General features: G+C 38.1%; 1 long non-coding RNA gene across 1 annotated transcript; it reads right to left on the bottom strand.

Moving 5' to 3' along the window:
- Window positions 1-18,028: 18,028 nt before the first annotated feature.
- Window positions 18,029-19,491, bottom strand: LOC113729033 (uncharacterized). Its single transcript, XR_011841195.1, has 2 exons — window positions 19,424-19,491; window positions 18,029-18,374 (listed from the first exon to the last, which is right to left on the bottom strand). It is a non-coding gene; the product is annotated as an uncharacterized lncRNA (long non-coding RNA).
- Between the last annotated feature and the right edge of the window lie 2,208 nt (window positions 19,492-21,699).

The raw sequence follows: 21,699 nt of genomic DNA, 5'->3' as shown, positions 1-21,699 counted from the left end.
AGTTGTATAAAAATTTTCATTGAAAAATACTGAGTTTTGGTTGGTCAAATGAATTTATTTCCCAAAACTAGTAATCTGGAAATTGTTCCCCTAATGCTCAGACTAGTGTTCGTATTTTGTCCATAACGCCGTGCTCCGACGTCGAAATCAAGTGCCGTCAGCGGCATTTGAAACTAGACACTCCCACCTTTCCAAAGGTATAAATACACATTCTGGTTCTATGTGTGTGAGCCGCACCACTCTTTTGAACTCAGCTGCTCTGTTTCTCTGTTCTGCTGGAATGAAATACAGAAGCTGTGATTTGAAACTCGATTTCGAGCTAGTTGTGTACTGAATTTCAAAACATTTTCTTTTGTGAAATTTTAGCCCTATAATGTATTTTCCAACACTATCAACCATGCTCAATTCCGAGTTAAATTGAGTGAGTTATGATTAAAATACGGAGACTGCCCTGTTCTTGAAAACCCCAACTTTTGGACTGATTTGAGACAAGACTTGGAGTGATTTTGCTAATTGAGTTCCGTGGTGTTAAACACCTACTAAATGTACCATGTATGTTCGTTAGGCCTTTTCTGCACAAATGAACTATGTTTGGAGGATTTTCCATTGGCCAAATGTTTGGAAATGAGGAACAAGAAATTCAAGGCAGTTATGCCTTAAGAATTTTTCAAAATTTTGGTTGGATAGTTGACTACCTATCCGAAGGTATTTTTCCATGAAATTTGATAGAGAGATACCCTTCATATAGGAGTATTATACTGCTAAATTTGATACCAATCCAAATCCTTTTCGATACTTAACTAAAGATCCAAAGTCGGAAACCCAAATCTGGAATTTGTTCAACAGTCTCGAATTTTTTCCAACTTTGAGCTACCGTATCTCGGTGCTCGACACTCCGATCCTTGATCAGCTTTTTCTGTTTTAAACCTTACTTGTAACTCTAATTGAGTTACAAATTTTAGAGGCTAGCTCGTAACGTGTGAATTTTGCCGAATTTTCAAAGTTAGCGAAAAACCAACCCCGGCTCAATTCTGAGTGTTCTGAAACAGTAACTTTAAACCCATTTCTTAATACCTTTCACTTAGATTCATGGAAAAGTGTCTTCTAAGAACTTTTAGTACTTTCAAAGAGGTTTCCAACGGTACCAAGTTTTCCAATTTTTGACATGTAGAATGTGAGATACGATTTTTCAAAATATCGTATCAAAACTGAAAATTTTCCGAATTCCAAAAGAAGGGAGTTTTCAAGCACTCCTTATCCCTTCGATATTACTTGAACGTTTTATACTTGATTTCCCAAAATGAAAACTCGATCGCTCTTGTACTTTAAGAAACTCTAGTTGAATCTCGATTTACGAGTAATTGAGATTCGTTTTCATGAAATTTCCTTAGATTGTACTAACATACAATTTTCCTTGATAATTGAGGCACGTGAATGATAATACATTATTATTTGCTCAGGCGCCCACGAGAACCTTCAAGAGGATCCTACAGTGAACACTTGAACTTCCAGAAAATATTTTTTCTTGATTTGCTCGGTGAGTGTCAAGTGTATGAATACTTGTACTCTCTGGACTTGACTCCTGCTTGGTTTACCTGATTACGTGCTTAGCCCACTTGTTTTAGAAAAATAGAGCTGAGTGTGTACTTTATCGCACTCGTTCTCATTTGAAAACAAATAACTCATGCTTAACATGATTTACCTGATTTACATGACTTGAAATACCTGCTTAGATCTGTCAAATACTTGAATACATGACATGGTATGCTATGGCTGCATACGTCGTTGGAGTGAATCTCCTCGAAACTTACATGATACATGGGGGACGCCCTAACTCATAGGCCGACCTTGGAACTCGAGCCGGCATGGGTTTGGTCGGGAACCTTGGTGAGTCATGAGAATTACATGATAAGGCTGATCTATTTGAGAGATCTTGCTTGGCATACTCGTGGAGTATAGCCTTCTAAATGTCGTGCGGGCCGGAAGCGGTGTATGGTGTACGGATGAGAAATAAGTGGTGATCTATGATTTGGAAATATCAACCCGGTTGACGGAGAGTCATCGCGGGAAGATATACGAATGAACTGGCAAAACAAGTGGAATTTAGCTCCTGAGAGCTACCATCTCCTTGAATTGTTTCTGGTTACATTTTGTTGGCATTATTAATTACTTGCAAGTTATCACTTGAACTGTTACTTGGGCTTGTTACCTGAGCTATGTGCCTGCATGTGTGTTCTTGGTCTCACGAGCGTTTTTGCTCACCCTGTAGATTTATTTTCCTTAACAGGTTTGAACTCGGAGGTGTACTGGGGAAACCCTCCTGATGTGTTTTTGTTTAGGGTTTCTATTTCATTTTGGCTATGCCCCTTAGTTTTGGATTGTACTTTTGGAATTGAAATGTAACTTTTGGGGTGTAATGTATATTTGGGATTCATGATGTATTTTGAATACCCGACGTGCGGGTTGGATAATGGATGACCATTGTTAAGCTTGAACGCTTCCGCATTTACTGTACTTAAGTTACTTACTTGTGTGGTGTAGTTCGATAATAAGCTTGAATGATTTGGCTTGAGTCCTGGCGAGAATTAGGCAGGCGTCCCGCGGATACCTTTTGGTTCGCCTTAGGGAGAAGTGGGGCGTCACGGTTGGTATCAGAGTGCTAGGTTAGCGCTAGGTTAGAGACCTATATGGGAGACATATTAGATACTCTACCCGTACGATTTGAGACCGGATAATTAAATTATACCTTAAGAGGTAATTGGGGCATACTAGTGATTGGGTTAGGCATGCATAGACGACATCCGAACTAGATAGTGATTTAAATTTCTAACTCGAAAAGTGCTATTATTTTGCAGGGATGGAAAATGAAAATGGAGCTCCGGCAGCTGACGGGAATGGCCATGCGAATGGTCATATAGCGCCTCATAGGCCTATCTACTACCAAGCTTTGGTTGTGGGAGTTTGAGTACGCTATTCCCCATCTGACAGATATCCCCGATGTTCGTATAGGGTTACTTTTGCTTACCCGAACCACCTTGTGCTTGCTCTGGACGACGTGCGTCGTCAGTTAGTGGATCTTAATAGGGATCTTCAGGCAGAGGTGGACGAGTTTAGACAGATGGTTAGCGCTCAGGGTGAGCGGATTGCCGAGCTTGAGGAGGTGATCGAGGGTGAGGTGGCCACATCTGCAGTGGTCCGTGATGAACTTCAGAGTACTAGGGCTCAACTTACTAGGTTGAGGGAGGAGGTCCGTAGTCTGGCTTCCGATATCGTAGCTGATGCCACTAGGCTAGTGGATGAGGCGATGGGTGTAGCTCAGGACTCTGAGGAGGAGGATCCTGAGGAGGAAGTTCCTCCTGATAGTCTTGCTGTGGACTAGGTCTAGATTGACTGACCTTTCTTTTGACCCTTTTAACTAGTATAGCTAATATTAGCAGGGTGATGCTAAGTGCTGAGACCATTGTATTTTGCATGACTGTGTGGCCTATTTTTGAGGCACTTGCTTTACTTTAGTTTTCTGTGACTAAAAGTATTCTTGTAGCACCTGTGTGCTATATTTTTGTGACTACCCCATGACTTGCTAATTGTATGAACTTGATATGCTAATGAATGTAAATTATTGTTAATTCTAATGTTTTCTTGATTGGTTCCTGCTCTCTACTTTGCATCGCATAATTTATTTATTTCTTGCACTAGGCATGCCTAGGTTATGGAAGGGTTAAGAAAGGGTCGAGACCGTGGGCGAGGGACTAGACCGGCCCAACCTCAGGGGAATGACCAGGGATCGGCAACTGGACCGACCCAGGGCCAGGAAAATATTGAGGGTAATCAAGTGGTTACTGCCATTAACAGGATGACTGATATCCTAGAGCGCTTAGCTGATAGACAAAGACCTGGACCGTTCAACCAATCTGGGGGTCAAGAAAGAGGAGAGGATAGAGCCTTAGAGAGGTTCTTAAAATTTAACCCGCCTAAGTTCCTTGGCGAATCTGATCCTGAGGTAGCGGAGAATTGGTTAAAAAGGATGACCAACATATTCGCTGCTTTAGACTACACTGAAGATAAGCGAGTGAATTTCGCTGCTTTCCAATTTAAGGGAGTAGCCCGCGCTTGGTGGGATCTGATAAAAGGAAAATGGGAAAGGACTCAGACCCCTTGGACTTGGGAGAATTTCACAAGGGAATTCAACGAAAAGTTTCTTCCGCCCTTAATCCAAGAGAAGAGGGAGGATGAATTTATCAAGGTAAAACAGAGAGCTCTTAGTGTAGCTGAGTATGAAAGAAAGTTTACTAAACTTTCAAAGTACGCTCCCGAATTTGTGACTAATGAGCGAAAAAGGATTAGACGGTTTGTTCAGGGACTTAATGTGGAGATACAAGAGGGCTTGACCGCAACCCAAATCTCTACATTTACTGAAACTTTAGAGAAGGCACAGAGGGTTGAGAGTGCAAGATTGCAAGTGAGAAACTTCCACAATAGGAAAAGAAACTTTTCTAGCCATACCTCTGGACAAGCTAGTAAAAGTGCACAGCCTTCCAAGATGGGAAGAGGAGCGGGAGGACCAAGGACTGCTGGAGGTTCGAGAGGGGCTTTATCTAGAGGAAGCCGTAGTGGACTGACACAGGCTAGGAGAGCGCCTTCCAGTGGATCAGCGGTGACCCCTCAAGTTACGTGTGGGTACTGCGGAAAGCCCAACCATTCTGAAAGTGACTGTTGGAGGAAGTCTGGGAAGTGCTTGGCCTGCGGTAGTACCGAGCATCAACTTGCGAATTGCCCAAACAAACTGAAGGCGGGAGGTGATACCTAGAGACCGAAAAAGTCAGCCTCTAAGCAAACCAGTGCCGGAGGGAGCCGACCGAAAGTACCGGTCAGGCTTTATGCACTGGATTACCAATAAGTTCCTGAGGCAACTAAGGTGGTAAAAGGTACAATCCCAATCTTTCACTGTTTAGCTAGGGTTTTAATTGATCCAGGTGCTACACATTTTTTTGTAAACCCTAACTTCATGAGTGGGATAGACTTGAAACCAATTAAATTACCACATGATCTAGAGGTTAAAACGCCTACTGGGGATCAAAGTCTAATTGCTAATTTGGTGTATCAAGATTGTGAAGTCTGGATTGGGGAACGAAAATTACTGGCCGATTTGATGGGATTGACGATTAAGGGATACGATGTAATCTTGGGGGGATGGATTGGTTAGCCCGTTATAATGCTCAGTTAAACTGTAGGACGAAAATCGTAGAGTTGCGTCTTCCAGGAGAAACAACTCTGAAACTGGATGTAAGGGGTAAATTAGTTTCGTCTACACTTATTTCAGGAATTCGGACTAGAAAGTTGTTAAGTAAAGGAGTTCAAGGATATTTGGCTTTTCTTATTAACACCCCTAGTGATAAGGTGAATTTGGAGGACATGCCTGTAGTGAAAGACTTTCCTGATATTTTTCCTGAAGAATTGGAGTCCCTACCCCCGGAACGGAAAATAGCCTTTAAGATCGATGTAACTCCGGGAGTAGCCCCTATTTCTAGGACGCCATACCGAATGGCTCCAGCCGAATTGAAGGAGTTGAAATTGCAACTACAAGACTTGCTGGAGCGGAGTTTTATACGGGAAAGTGATTCACCGTGGGAGCCCCAATTTTGTTTGTTAAGAAGAAGGACGGGAGTCTGAGACTGTGTATAAACTACCGAGGCTTGAATGATGTTACAATTAAGAATAAGTACCCTCTGCCCCACATTGATGAATTATTTGACCAATTGCAAGGGGTTGTAGTATTCTCGAAATTGGATTTGAGACAGGGTTATTATCAGTTGAGGATTTTGGAGAAGGACATACCCAAAACTGCTTTTAACTCGAGATATGGGCATTTTGAATTTGTCGTGATGCCGTTTGGGTTAACGAATGCACCTGCTGCTTTTATGAATTTAATGCATAGGGTCTTTAAACCTTACCTAGATCAATTTGTGGTGGTCTTTATTGATGACATATTGGTGTATTCTAAAAATGTGAAGGATCATGAGAAGCATTTGAGAATTATTTTACAAACTTTGAGGGAACATCAATTATATGCTAAGTTTAGCAAGTGCGAATTCTGGTTAAAAGAAGTGACTTTCTTGGGACACATAATTTCTAAGGATGGGATCAAAGTGGATCCAGCTAAAGTTGAAGCTGTTTCGAAATGGAAACGACCGGAAAATCCTACCGAGATTCGGAGTTTTATTGGATTAGCAGGGTATTACCGGAGATTCATTCAGAATTTTTTGAAAATTGCTGGACCCATGACTAAATTGACCAAGAAAAATTGAAAGTTTATATGGAGTCCTAAGTGTGAGGAAAGTTTTCAGGAATTGAAAAGACGGTTGACAAGGGCGCCTGTGTTAGCTTTGCCAAACGGAAAGGATAGTTTTGTGGTTTACACAGATGCATCTAAGGAAGGATTGGGGTGTGTTCTAATGCAAAATGACAGAGTGATAGCATATGCCTCTAGGAAATTGAAATCGCATGAAGGGAATTACCCGACTCATGATTTGGAGTTAGCAGCCGTGGTTTTTGCTTTAAAGAAATGGAGGCATTATCTGTATGGAGTGACATTTGAGGTTTTTACAGACCACAAAAGTCTTAAGTACTTATTTTCTCAAAAGGAACTGAATTTGAGGCAACGTAGATGGATGGAATTTTTGGAAGACTATGACTGTACGATTAAGTACCATCCAGGGAAAGCTAATGTAGTCGCTGATGCTTTGAGTCATCAAGTACAGATGGCTGGATTGATGATTAAGGAATTCGAATTGTTGGAAGAAGTTAGTTAGTAGAATTCTCGACTGGAACCGAGGAAAGTAATTCTGGGGAACATTGTATTGAATTTTCCTTTGATGGAACGTATCAAGGAATCTCAAGGAAAGGACACTGAAGTGCAGAAATGGTCAGAAAGGGTTAAAAAGGGGGACAAATCGGATTTTAACTTGGGACCGAATGGTGTATTAAGATTTCGGAATCGGGTAGTTGTGCCAAAGGATGAAGGGTTTAAAAAGGAAATTTTAGAAGAGACACACGATCAAAGTTTACGGTACATCCAGGAGGGAATAAAATGTACCAGGATTTAAAGAGTCTTTATTGGTGGGAGAACATGAAGAAGGAGATTGCTAAATTTGTCCAAACATGTTTAATTTGTCAACAGGTTAAAGTCGAACAGAAATCATCGGGACTTTTGCAACTTCTAGAAATACCTGAGTGGAAATGGGAGAATATCACCATAGATTTTGTATCGGGATTACTAAGGACACAGAGAGGCCATGATGCGATTTGGGTAATGTGGATAGATTGACCAAATCGGCTCATTTTCTGCCGATTAATATGAAATACCCATTAGAGAAGTTGGCCAGATTGTATTTGGATGAGATCATTAGGTTGCATGGAATACCTGTCAGTATCGTGTCGGATAGATATCTAAGATTTGTTTCGAGATTCTAGCAAAAGATGCAAGAAGTGTTAGGGACTAAATTGAATTTTAGTACCACTTATCATCCCCAAACTGATGGACAGTCGGAGAGGACAATTCAAACTCTTGAGGACATGTTAAGGACTTGTGTTCTGGACTTTGGAGAGAATTGGGATAAGTTTTTGACTTTAGTAGAATTTGCCTACAACAATAGTTTCCACTCTTCTATTCAAATGGCCCCGTATGAGGCATTTTATGGTCGAAAATGTATGTCTCCAATTTGTTGGGACGAAATAGGTGAACGAAAAATCTTAGACCCGACCACAATATCTTGGATTGAAGAAGTTAGTGAGAAAGTAAGGTTAGTACGCCAAAGAATTCAAACCGCCCAGAGTCGCCAAAAGAGTTATGTCGATAATCGAAGAAAAGATTTGGAGTTTACTGTTGGAGATTTGGTATTTCTCAAAATTACACCTTTGAAAGCAAGGTTGATGTCGGGAAAAGGAAAGAAGTTACAGCCAAGGTTTGTAGGGCCTTACAAGATTATCCAACGTGTGGGGAGTGTAGCCTATAAGTTGAAATTACCGCCGAGTTTATTTCGAATCCATAATGTGTTTCATGTATCTATGCTTAAGAAGTATCATCCGAACCCTTCTCACGTCTTACAACCAGAAAATGTTGAGATTGATGAGATTTTGGCCTATGAGGAAAAACCGGTTAAGCTTCTGGATAGGAAGGTGAAGGAATTGAGAAATAAACAGATACCATTAGTAAAAGTCCTTTGGAAGAACCATGGGTTAGAGGAAGCAACTTGGGAGGTCAAAGAAGCAATTCGAGAAAAGTATCCAGACCTGTTCGCCAATCAAGGTAAATTTCGAGGACGAAATTTTCTTAAAGGGGAGAGGATGTGAGGACTCGTAAAATTATTTTTTGACTTCAAGAGGATCCTACAGTGAACACTTGAACTTCCAGAAAATATTTTTCTTGATTTGTTCGGTGAGTGTCAAGTGTATGAATACTTGTACTCTCTGGACTTGACTCCTGCTTGGTTTACCTGATTACGTGTTTAGCCCACTTGTTTTAGAAAAATAGAGCCGAGTGTGTACTTTATCGCACTCGTTCTCATTTGAAAACAAATGACTCATGCTTAACATGATTTACTTGGTTTACATGACTTGAAATACCTGTTTAGATCTGTCAAATGCTTGAATATATGACATGGTATGCTATGGATGCATATGTCGTTGGAGTGAATCTCCTCGACACTTACATGATACATGGGGGACGCCCAAACTCATAGGCCGACCTTGGAACTCGAGTCGGCATGGGCTTGGTCGGAAACCTTGGTGAGCTATGAGAATTACATGATAAGCTTGATCTATTTGAGAGATCTTACTTGGCATACTCGTGGAGTATAGCCTTCTAAATGTCGTGCGGGCCCGAAACGGTGTACGGTGTACGAATGAGAAATAAGTGGTGATCTACGATTTGAAAATATCAACCCGATTGACGGAGAGTCATCGCGAGAAAATATACGAATGAACTGGCAAAGCAAGTGGAATTTAGCTCCTGAGAGCTACCATATCCTTGAATTGTTTCTGTTTACATTTTGTTGGCATTATTAATTACTTGCAAGTTATCACTTGAACTGTTACTTGGGCTTGTTACCTGAGCTATGTGCCTGTATGTGTATTCTTGGCTTCACGAGCGTTTTTGCTCACCCTGTAGATTTGTTTTCCTTAACAGGTTTGAACTCGGAGGTGTACTGGGGAAACCCTCCTGATGTGTTTTTGTTTAGGATTTCTATTTCATTTTGGCTATGCCCCTTGGTTTTGGATTGTACTTTTGGAATTGAAATGTAACTTTTGGGGCGTAATGTATATTTGGGATTCATGATGTATTTTGAATACCCGACGTGCGGGTTGGATAATGGATGACCATTGTTAAGCTTGAACGCTTCCGCATTTACTGTACTTTAGTTACTTACTTGTGTGGTGTAGTTCGATAATAAGTTTGAATGATTTGGCTTGAGTCCTGGCGAGAGTTAGGCAGGCGTCCCGCGGATACACTTTGGTTCGCCTTAGGGAGAAGTGGGGCGTCACATGGTTTCCGAGTGTAAAACTCTTTCAATAGAGGTAACCAAGAAATTACTGAAAGTATGTCTTTCGAAGATGGTTTAAAGCGTTTAAAGACTAAATTTGATGTTATAATGTTAAAAGTGCAAATGGACACCATGATGCATGAGATTGAGGAAAAGAGGAATGTTAATACTTTTAATTCTAATCAAATGATTTGTGACTTGTGTGGAGGTTATCATACTATTCATACATGTAGACAAGTACAAAATGTGGATTATTATGATGAATTTGGGCATTGCAATCCTTATCTTGATCAATATGGTCCTAATTGGGACAATTCTTGTGCTTATGGTTGGGATAGTCAATGTGCTGATAGTGCTTCTTTTTGTTTATATGATTACCAATCCGAATGTGTCCACTATGAATCAAAACCATCTTGGGAATTGGCAATAGAGAAGTTAGTTAATGCACCTCTACCTTGGAAATTAGAAAGTGAACCATTAGCTAATGATTCTAATGCAACTTGGGAGCTAGCTGTAGAAAATTCTTCTAATCAATTTGATTTAGTCATAGAAAAACTAGCTAATGTGACTTCCGATCGTCTTGATAGGATTGAGGAAAGATTAGATGAATTAACCTCTCACTTTTGTAGAATACAAGAACAATTATATGTATTGTGTGAAGTTATTTTTTCTAATAATATGCAAAATGACCCTATTATGAATGGTGGGAATGTTGTAAGTGAATATGGATTATATTTTGATCAAAATGATGAATCCAATTTGTGTTTCAATGAGAAAATATCCATTTCACAAGATAGTGTCTTTGGAGCTAACATTGAACCTCAAGAGGTGAGTCTTAACGACTCATTTTTCACCCCTCTTGAGGAATGTGTTGATTGTACAGGTTCTAAAGGTATTATAGCCCAAGAAAGCTATGTAAATATTGTGACAGCCCCACCTCTCTCTAGAGCGAACCCTAGGGTATCAGCAGATTGCCTGCCCAACTCTCGCGCGGGGCTCAGTCGATCAAAGTACTAATAAGTCAAATGAAGCGGATGAAATATCTTCTATTCACGGGAGTGTAACCCCAATTAAATATAACCACTACACCAACAATCTAAAAGCTTAGCATACACATAATTAAATGTCAACTTAGCACTCCGCACATAACTTACATAATATAAGTCGAACTTATAGATTCAAGCTTACGGAAGTCAAAAGTAAGGTCGTCTTAAATAAAAGGTTACAATCTCAAAATACAAGTTCAAAACAAAATAAAGGTAAGAAAGCTCTTGATCAATCCATCCCCGATCTGTTAAGGAAAACAAAGGGAATGGGGTGAGCTAAAACCCAGTGAGGTTCCAAATAAAGCAAATAAATACATAGCCACATAAGGTCACAAAATAACCAAATAAACACCGTATAGTAGAATAACAGTTTAATCACAGTTCAATTCAAGGATACGGGTGGCTTTCAAAAGTCAAAAATCCACTTGAGCTTGATCATAATTGCCTCTTGTTGACACTCCGTCAACACTTGTATGCACAGTATATAGGGTCCGTAGAACACCACTTTCACCAATCTCCGTCCACCAATCAACCCCCTACCAGACCCGCACGCCACAAACAGTAGTTTGGTAATACTCGAGTATACCAGGAATTCAAGATTCCAAAGGAACAGGATCAAGTCGAGGATTTTATCACTGGTGGTGCTGGGCAACACAACAAGCAAGCATAACGGCTATACTTCACCAGGAACCTCCAAACATCAGTCTCCAAGGTTTATCGGCCTTTTCGACCAAGCCCTTGCTGGCTCGATACAGCCGACTCACCAAAGAGGTTGGGTACCCAAATAGTAGCAGTAGTTGATGGAATATCACCCAAACAACTTAAACACAGTCATATATAGAGAAATCACATCTCATAATAACAGTACACAGAGCCTCATTGAAAAACAAGGGAGGTCGAGTGCGATAAAGTACACGCTTGCCTCCATTTTATCAAAACAGTATTTGGCTCTAACAGTCACAAATCAAGTATTTCAGATATTCCGATATTTCACATAACAGGTAGCAGGTAGTGGAACACTCACCTGTCAAGTAAAAGTAATAATCAACGTCAAACGTCTCAGTTATGGTCACCTGCGTTTCCCCAAACCTAAGGCAACGAGTGAAATTATTAACAATTAGATTCGTTTCTCACTAAATTATAGGTTCATTAAGAAACCAAGTGAGTAGTCCAGACTACTTAATCCGGCATGCAATGAGGTCCATACCATGGTAAAAGTTCATGAGAAAATAAGTTTAATGTGTACATGAAAGCTCGGCAAAAGAAAGGTTTCATTTAGACTTAACGGTTCTTTTTTTCTCGGATTGAATAGTCTTGCCCGGCAGTCTCGGGAAAACGGTTATAATGCACTGTAGAAAAGTCAGAATTAGGTTCCATCAGTGGCGTTGGAAATTAGGTTCACAAGGCTATATTTGTGTAGAATAAATCATTTCCAAAATCCAAACGTAAGTGGTTCAAAATCAAGCAACCAAATGAATTTTCTGGACAGTCTCAGATGAACAATAATAAACGGGCAGCCAAATTTCAAGACTCGCCACGAATCGCTCGGGATGAACAAGAAAATGAGCTTGGTACCATTTTAAAGCTCTAAGAGTCTACTTTCAAATTCCACAAACAGCACTCAAATCCGATCATCGAAGAAAACGTTATGACCCTCACAAGATCATTGGTCAAAAAATTCCTGGATCTAGTCCAGTTTTGCCTCTTTGCTCATAACTCAAAATTTAGCCAACCAAATTGGTTAATTTTTTGTAGACAACCTCCACACACATAACACAATATATATCCCTCACATTTGTAGTCATATTAAGCACGAAAATATCCAAGCAAAATAGGGTAGCGAGTTCTTGAAATTTCAAACAGCACCTTCTCCAAATTTTCTAACTTTCATCCTTTCATGATTTCCACTTAAATCACATACCAAGTGTTATATCTCACTCAAAAGGGCTTTAAAACATGTTAATACTTCATAACAATCATGAATAAAGTGCATGCATTTCATCAAACACTTGGTAGGCATGCTTTCTAACTAATTACTCTTTTGTCTAATTCAAGAGATTACTTCAACTCACAACCCAAACAACTTATGGTTTGCCATTAACACTTGAAACACATGATTTATCACCATAAACTACCATTTAAGGTGTACTTACCTTTCTTGTGAGTAGCTTGGACCGCCAAGTCAATCCACCAAAATGAAAACCTCAAAGCTTGAATCAACCACTAGGATTGAAGAAAGTTTTCTCACAAACTCTAGATCTTTCTCTTTTGATTTAGTTGCTCTTCATTTATTAAGGGTAAAAGATAAGTTTATGGAGCTCTCTCTCTCACACTCTCTTTTGAAGCTAGGAATTTCGGCCAACATACTAAAAAAAAAGAGCCAAGTTTAGTTTAAATTGTCTTCTTAATCTTTGGTCAAACAAATCTATGGCTAGGGTTTTGCCACATCTCTCTCTTCTTGACCACAACTTTTCTTAATCCTTTGACTAATGGTATTTATACCTTTCCAAATGTACCAATTCTAATTTAACACCTCTAATCACTCACATAAAGTCTCTTCCACTAATAAAGGAACACTTGGTAAAATGCAAGTGGTGAACTATTAGAATCCAACTCAAGATAATATTTTACTTCAAGTAAAATGAAATGAAATGTAATGCATGGAAATTATTATAATACATAGGAAATATATTGTAAGAGCATATATTAAATTGTCTAGATCTTATAATAAGGCATGTAAATAAGAAAATTATGTTTTAAAGTGAGGGTCAATACAAGGGATTTGTTGTAACATATTGTAAAATATAATGTTAGGGCATATAAGAGGTGATTTAAATCTTGGTGCAAGGCATGTAGTTTGGGAAAATTGTATTTTAAAAATGAGGGTTCTCACAGATGTTCCTTTGGTGAGTACTCAAGTGGTGCATGTTCAAGGTAATATTTATGACTCACTTGAGACAGGTAAGCTTCTTCCACCTCTCATATCATTTGAACATGTGACTTTTTCTATTAAGTCACCTTTTAATGATCCACCATGACCAAAATTGGCGGATTATTCATTAATAAAGCCTCTTTGAGAAATGAGGTGCAAAAGTCGAGCCAACGATTATAAACAAAAGCGCTTATTAGGAGGCAACGCAATGTTTTGACTATTTTATTTTGTGTGATTTCATGTTTAAATTATGTGTTGAGTTATTTTGTTGTTTTTCATTTGTTTCTCATTTTCCATCGTTAGGTTAATATTACTAATGGTTATAAATGGAATGCATGAAGCATTGGAGATAAGTAGCCAATGGTTCGTGAACTTCATGCTTTGACATTTCGATCGCAACAATAGGGGAGTATTATTTTTCTTTATCTTGATTTTCCTTTTGACACATTGAGGACAATGTGCATGTTAAGTGTGGGGGGAAGAATTGAGATTATATACATTGTATGTGATTGACTTGTTGGTTGCAAATATTGGACTTGTGTTTAAGGAAATTACATCATAACTAGCCAAGATAATAGCATTCACTTAATCAGTAATCTCATTTGCAAGAGTAGTAAGGAATTCCATACCTCTAGGAGCTTTCTAGTGTTAATTTTCATTACTTTTATATTTATGGTAGTCTAGATAATAAAGGAGTTCGAAAATCACCGATAATTGCAATCTTCCCTGTGAGATCGACCCTTAATACCCTATACTCGCTCACGATTCGTATACTTGCGATAAATTGCGTGTGGGGTATTTAGGAGTTTATAAATGTAAAACTTGATTGGGATGAGTTTAATGTTATATGTATACCCTGCGCACGTCACTACATATTAGCAATATCGATAAACAAAATCTAAAATTAGCAATTTAACTTTTTTCCCCAAGTACAATAAGAAAACTAAGTGTAAATACATTCTAATGAGTATAATGAGTTTGGCAAAATAAAAAAAAATCTAATTATCCAATCTAACTTCTTTGTTCTACCACCTTTGATTGATATCCATTGATTTGTGAAAAGAAGCTATTTTTATCCTTGGCATGCTGCAAAATAAATTGAACAAGATATAATGTATTAACAATTACATGTAGGATATAACATATTAGATCCCAATTTGTACACCTATGTGGATTCTATATAACCAGCGAACAACTATATAGTAAATTCATTTCCATATTATGTGTATGCACGTGATAGTATGTAAGGGCCAACAATTAATTGCAAATTTAAACAATAGGCTAACTTCTATAAATTTATGACTATGTATGCATACATAAGTGTTATGGGATACCTTGCAACAAGTGTACCTTCTTGATGTTGTCAAGCCATCCTAGTCCTTGTTCAAGTAGTCTTTTTGGATGCTGAAGCCCATGACAAAACCATATGTATTGTAAAATTTATAAGCCTCATCTTTTGCATCAAACCCCATTCCTATTTTAAGAATCCCATCCTCTGTCAACTTGTTGCTATCAACAACTACATTTTCTATCAATTACCACGTGTACATCAGTCATCACAATGTGAACCATTGCACTTACTCGTCCCATCAATAAAAAGATTGCACATAAGTCATTAATTATGTACACGTTTGGCCCATTTCAACACATATATACTGCCATGAAGTCAACATAATTACTAACCATCTGTATAGCAACTTTATTATCGTATTATGTACCATGTAGACAACATTACCTATGAACCAAATACCCATTTGCAAATTCAAAGAAACAGCTAAGTTATGTAAATTTCTCGCCATGCGGTTGTAAATTTTGATAGACATGTACTTATCAACTACCCTGATAGTTTCTACTACGCAAGCCATCCCACTCAACCTCTTTTAGCCAAGATATATGTATACTATGCAACTGGATTTTAAAAGGTGAGGACTTTGCTTACCTTGTACTAACGAGTTAACTAACTGCAATGCCTGACTCACAATGTGTACACTTGTGACTATGCATAGTAATTGTCATCTAACAACATGTACATTATTGGAAACCTATTGTGCACAACTGTGACACTATGTGACTATTGCTCACATACAATACCCATGCCGCCAACAACCATGACATCTATTTCAAATCAATATAGTATACGCTCACATTGCCTACTTTTTACACATTTATAGCTCATAGGCAGAATGCCTAATTCTTACATATTTTCCATGAAATAACTGAATGTATTACCTTTGTTGGTCTCCGACTTAGTGTCCGTCAACCATGCTACTTCCCTTAATCACTACTGTTCGCTTCACCAGGGATAATAGGGACGACTAAGTACTGTACTTGGTTTCTTCTCTATTCCAATTCACTCTGCATATGCAGTGTCATTGGATAATGTAGATCTTTTACTTCTACTTCCTTGTTTTGCTCTGCAAATGCCTGCTTAACACACCAACGACATTGTGCGTCTTCATCCCTCACACACTTTGTGCCTTAGAGATCTCTTTCTCAAACCTATAATCACCTGAATGTATGCAAGCTTGTCTCTCCACAACTATTTCTCCCCTTATCTTACTATTGAATGATATTTTGACTACTAAATGATGTGGCTGGTGATTTTCCCGGGTTTCATTTCAAATAAATCCAATTCTTTTCAATTTTTGAACATTTGAAACCCCTGTTAAGTTCCAACGGCATTGGTTAGGTTCACAAATTTCTTTTTACTCTACAGATTCACGCGACATCATTTTTGCTCCTTCCCAAAACTGAATGACGTGGCTATTTCTGGTCCTTTCGCATGGGATTGTGAGGAGACCGCTTGGAAATAGTCCGTCTGAGGACCGTTCCTGCCCTTAATCCAACTTTTATTGATGCTTCCAGTAGTTTGTACATCTCTTTAGTTGTCAATGATTGCAAAAGAATTAATTCAGAAGCAAAAGATTTAGTTGGCTAATTTCTGGTGTTCTGATGGCATTTTTGGGACCAAGAGTTCATTCAAATATTTTGCCCTTCGGTCCTCTATTTGGTTTTAAAATTTTAGTCCTACTCATATGATGATACAAATTGTCATAACTAGTCTGGTTTTCGGTGTTGCAGATGTCGGTACAGGAATTCCAGCGAACTCGACCGTCAAGGGCCATGGTTGAGAGTGCAGATTGGGGAGCTCTTGATTAGACACACTATGGATTTCTACTGAAGGAGGAGCTTAGGCCCCGACTGAAACATGCAACTATAAGCGACCCCATGTGCAAGCTAAAAATGAGGGATGTTGTGGAATTAACTCCAGCAATACCAGATAAATCATTGATGGAGTACAGGGAGGAGATTTAGCGCATGTACGACAGAGGACTCACTATACCAACTTCTCGTAGTTCAATGATTGGCTCGAGCAGCTGACCCGTTCTGATACTTTACGTGTAGTAATAGGGTACCATGGACAAATTACTCATTCTTTTATGTGTGTGTGTGTGTGTGTGTCTATATATATATATATATATCTGTACCGAACAGCTTCAGATAAATGGCTAACTAAATTGATAGGACGTGTTGTTTTGTGTTCAGATACTAGCACCAAGTTGCTAATCATGTTGCCTGACAGTTTTGTTAGTCTGCACGACTTGTTCACAACTAACCAAAACTAATAACAATGTGATGCGAACGTTCATATGTATTGTAGACAAGTAAGGTAAGATTATCTATCGCAACTTTACCTTGCAAGAATTCTCTGTCATTTTTTGGCTCGGGGGTATTGTCGCCTGACGAAAATTTTGCAGGGCACATGAAGTAAAAGGAAAATGAGCATCAAACAGTTATTTGTTCTCGCCTGATGATCTAGGTGAGAAATTACTAGAGCTAGGTTTTCTGCCCTAAGGGAAGGCAGCCGTAACATACATGGAATATGGATCTAAGGTTTGAGGCGTGAGGTAGCTCTTGTTGCTACTTGAGGCCGAAACTTGTACTAGCGAGGTTGTGAGAACGTGAAGTACCTTCTCGCTGGTTTCTACTTGTATCGTGGCCTGAATTTTCCGTAGAACTTTTTTGTTTTACCAGGTGACTTTTTCCTACTTAACTATTGAACCACCGCAGAAATCATCAATTCTAGTCAAATATAGTTCTAATTGTACCTAGAGCAGGATACACGAACCAGCCCAAAGCATTGCCGATATTATGAACACAAATTCAAAAATTTTTTTTTTTAAAAAAAAGTTAGAACTTTCCACTGGATGTGAGCAAATTTACTGCAATGTTAGTAACATTAAAAGAAGGACCAATCGATGAGCACAAACAATCGTGCAACCAGGATACATACAATTCTCCAGTTTGTCGTTTCCCAGTATGAAAACATTTTCAGAGTCTCATTTCAGGGATGAATTTTACCAGTCAACACTGCTCCGGATTGCATCACCAACGGTCATAAAGCCACAGGTTAAACAACCAACCACTGAAGCCTAGCTTATGAGAAAGGAGTCAAGAAATGGAGATGACAAATGTCAATCTTCCTGGGAACTTTGAAGCGAGAAGAACTATATATAAGCCCAAACATACAATTGACCACTATATGATTTTTGGCAACTGCCATTGAGATTAAAATGCTCATTTTGATCGTTTGGGTCCAATTGGAAAAGATACACGCTGAGCAGCGCCTTGTGAAGCATCTATTCTTTGCTCTTGAGAAGGGTTTAGGTTTGGATCAGCAGCCTCTTCATCATCCTCCGTTTCCTCAACTGCTTCCTTGCTTTGTTTCTTTGTAATAGCAAATTGGTAGTTGGGACTGATTACGGTATCCTGTTCAGGAGAAAGTGGAGTTCCAGGCCCGGCAATTGATTTTGGTAGAGGGGTCTTGTTTCTATTCCTAGCTAGCTCTAGTAGGACCTGAACAGTAATCAATACAAAATTGTTAATAAGTACACTGCAAGGACACAAGACAATGCATGTTATTTGCATGTCAGTTGGGAAGAGGGCTTTCCCTAATGTTACAATTTTAAATACTGCAACTTCACCTCAAAAACTCACATATCCAGGTTCCATAAAAAGAATACATTGCAAATGGCAATAAAAAAAAAAACATTCAGACGAATCAACAACTCAATGAAGGAAAGCTAATAAAAGCAGCAAATTATAGGAAATTGACACTGCATCTTCAGCAGTGTGGTGCTTCTGAGCAATGGTTTAAACGCGAGGGTGTTGGACAGAGCGATCCATGTTCGCCCTACCGGGTGAAAGCCCTAAGATATGGGGCGTAATCCCACAAATTTTGATTTTTTTAAAACATATAAAAGTATTAAATATGCAATAATATTACAAAATTACAATATTCATAAACATATATCTATATATAGATATATATAGACACACACACACTATATATATAGACACGCACACTTGATAAAATTAAGAAAAACTACAAAAATATTATTGTTGTCTAACAAGTAAAATCATAACATAACTCTAACCCATACATTCACCATCCATGTTAGCAAAAAATAAATATATCTTAGAACAAATGAAAAGGGACAAAAATATAGGGTACAAAGTCATGGATGGATGCTTCTACTTAGTATTTTCTCCAAACTCTCTCCATAGAGATGATAAATGGAACCATTCTTCAAGTTACTAAACAATAACAAGGACAGAAGACAAAGACAAGGAAGAAAAAATAGTAAAATAGAATTTCAAGCTTGCTTTTGTATTTTCAATTTAAATTTAATTTTCAGTAACAAGCTTGAATTATGTTTAATCTTATTTAATCTGAATTCAATCAGCTTTGATGGAGTGAATAAGCACAAAACTTGAAATTCTCAACAATTGATTAAAAATCCTCACAGGGAAAAAGGAGGAGAGAAAATTACTACTGCTACTACCAGTAATAATGGCTATTAGGATAAAAACAGGGTTGTGGGTTAACTTAATGAAGAATATACCTCACGTGGAGGAGGCTATGAGAAGCTAAAATTGACTTTGGACAGAATGGGAAGCTCAACATCATCAGGATCACAGATTTGCCAGCATGGTCTGAGTAAATTGTCAACCTCCTGCCTTCCCTCTTTTCCAAGACTGATCAACATTAAGTTTCAACCTTTTCTCAAGTGCCTTTACCATGTTCTAATAAATTTATTCGGTGTCTGAACACTAGTAGCCATCCCTCAAGTAGTGGTTTTGAAGTTTCTTTTATTGGTGCAAAAATAAATTTTTTCTGCGAAAGTACTTAATTCAAGGACTACGTGATAATTTTAAAATTTTAATTGTGGATTGTAGATATGCTTATCGTGTGCCACTAAATATAAACAACCATTGCACAATGATGCTATTTACCCTACTAAATGTACCTTTATTTAAAAAACACTTAGAATCTACAATATTTATAGCTCTTCTTAAGGATGTCATGCTAATTATCAAGTCTAAAACCAAACTGATTAACACAGTCGGGAAACCAACCAACTAGTGATTTCAATTTTCTAGTCGGTCTAGGGAGGGAGATCCCCTAATTTGTGGGTCGCGGGCCTCCTATAATTATTACTGGTATATGAATGGGTTGCTATGTCCCTTTTGTTTAAGTAGTAGGTTCTGAAAGCCGCACCATACATAATTAAAAATTCTTTTCTAAAAGAAAACAAAACTTCAAATCGAATAGCAAGAAAAGAGGAGATTTTCAATGCCAAATTCAAATCCAGTGCAAAAATGATTGATGAATCGGTACAGCATTCATCTCTAAACTGAGCTGATTTTGGGGGAAAAGAAAATTTCACTAAGCTGATTTTGGGGGCAAAATAAAACTTCACATGCACATGGAGGATTTTTTGGGTTGCAATCAAAAGAAAGTACAATTAGTTGTTGGAAGAATTGGCAGAAAAGTGAAGATTTTGCATGCTCATAGGCATTATCTATCTCACTAGAAGAAAGGGGAAGGAAGTTCTCCTTCTGAAACCTAAACAACGAATAAAAATGATGATTAAGAGAGAATCTCATTAGGGCTAAGTGTTAGACTAACCTCTTGTTAATTTGGATGTTTCACTAACTAACAGGCCTAACATGACTTACACTAATTTGACTGGCTCCATTATCTTAATTAATCCAAAAAAAACCCATGTAATAAAAGGAGCCCAAAATAATCTACAACTATTTGCATTTGACCAGAAAATTATAAAGCAAATAATTTCAAGCATACAAAAATAATCCTAAATAGTTAGCAACTATTTGAAGAGCTAATTTTTATAAAAGGACTCAATTGACCTTTCCCATCAATTAAGAAGCAAACAAAATAAACAAATGAAATAATTAAATCATTGTTACCAATTAGCCCCAAAATAGTAAGGAACTATTATGCCTTTGAATTTGGATACCAAGTCTCAAATAGACATTTCTCACTCCTTAAACCCCAAAATTGAAAAACTACAGTTTCCTCCAATAACACATTGACACTTGCCGTTCAAAGGAGAACTTCAGGGTTCTCTTATCTAGTTGGCAGATCTCCTTAATTAGTTCCTCAAAATCTTAATTGTTTAACACATTCACTTCTACTTATTACTTCTAAGACAAATTTAAACATACTAGTAACCGTATAATCCGGTTATTAACATATATATATATATATACATATGAATGTATGCATGTATATATGTATGTATATATAAAGAATTAATTTTTCCTACACTAACAGTATATGCACTATTAGTTTTGGATTAATGATAGTTATGAAAAACGTAAATTTGAAATTCAACTTTTGCACATGTATCATGGATCAAATGGTAATAGTATATATATTATCCGCATATATAAGATTTACTCATATATAAAATCCAGTCATTTATTTTTTCCCTAACAATGTTCCTTCCTATGTGCTTTTGCTGAATGCACCTTCCGCCTTAGTATTTTCCTCAATTGAACTTCCCCTGGCTCTTAAACTTCCCCCGTCCCCTTCTGTTTATTACCTTGTACCTATTCTTCACTATAATTCACATCTCCTACTTAATTACGTTCATTATTTTTTTTCCTCCTACCACGGCTGGTATAATTAGTTTAAGACATTAATCGTTATCATTAATTACCCTATCAACCCTTTTTTTTTATCGACACTGTAAGTATTTGGGTCTACAGCCGACTAATTTCACAGTGCCTGGGCAAGTTGGACCCGACCATTGCCCAAGACGGTAACTACTGGGATTCGAACTCGAGACCCTGGAATAAGGATCCTAAGCAA

The sequence above is a fragment of the Coffea arabica genome, chromosome 2e (genome assembly GCF_036785885.1).
Source record: "Coffea arabica cultivar ET-39 chromosome 2e, Coffea Arabica ET-39 HiFi, whole genome shotgun sequence".
Classification (NCBI taxonomy): domain Eukaryota; kingdom Viridiplantae; phylum Streptophyta; class Magnoliopsida; order Gentianales; family Rubiaceae; genus Coffea; species Coffea arabica.
The sequence above is the reverse complement of the archived record's forward strand: the minus strand, read 5'-3'. Positions and strand labels throughout refer to the sequence as shown.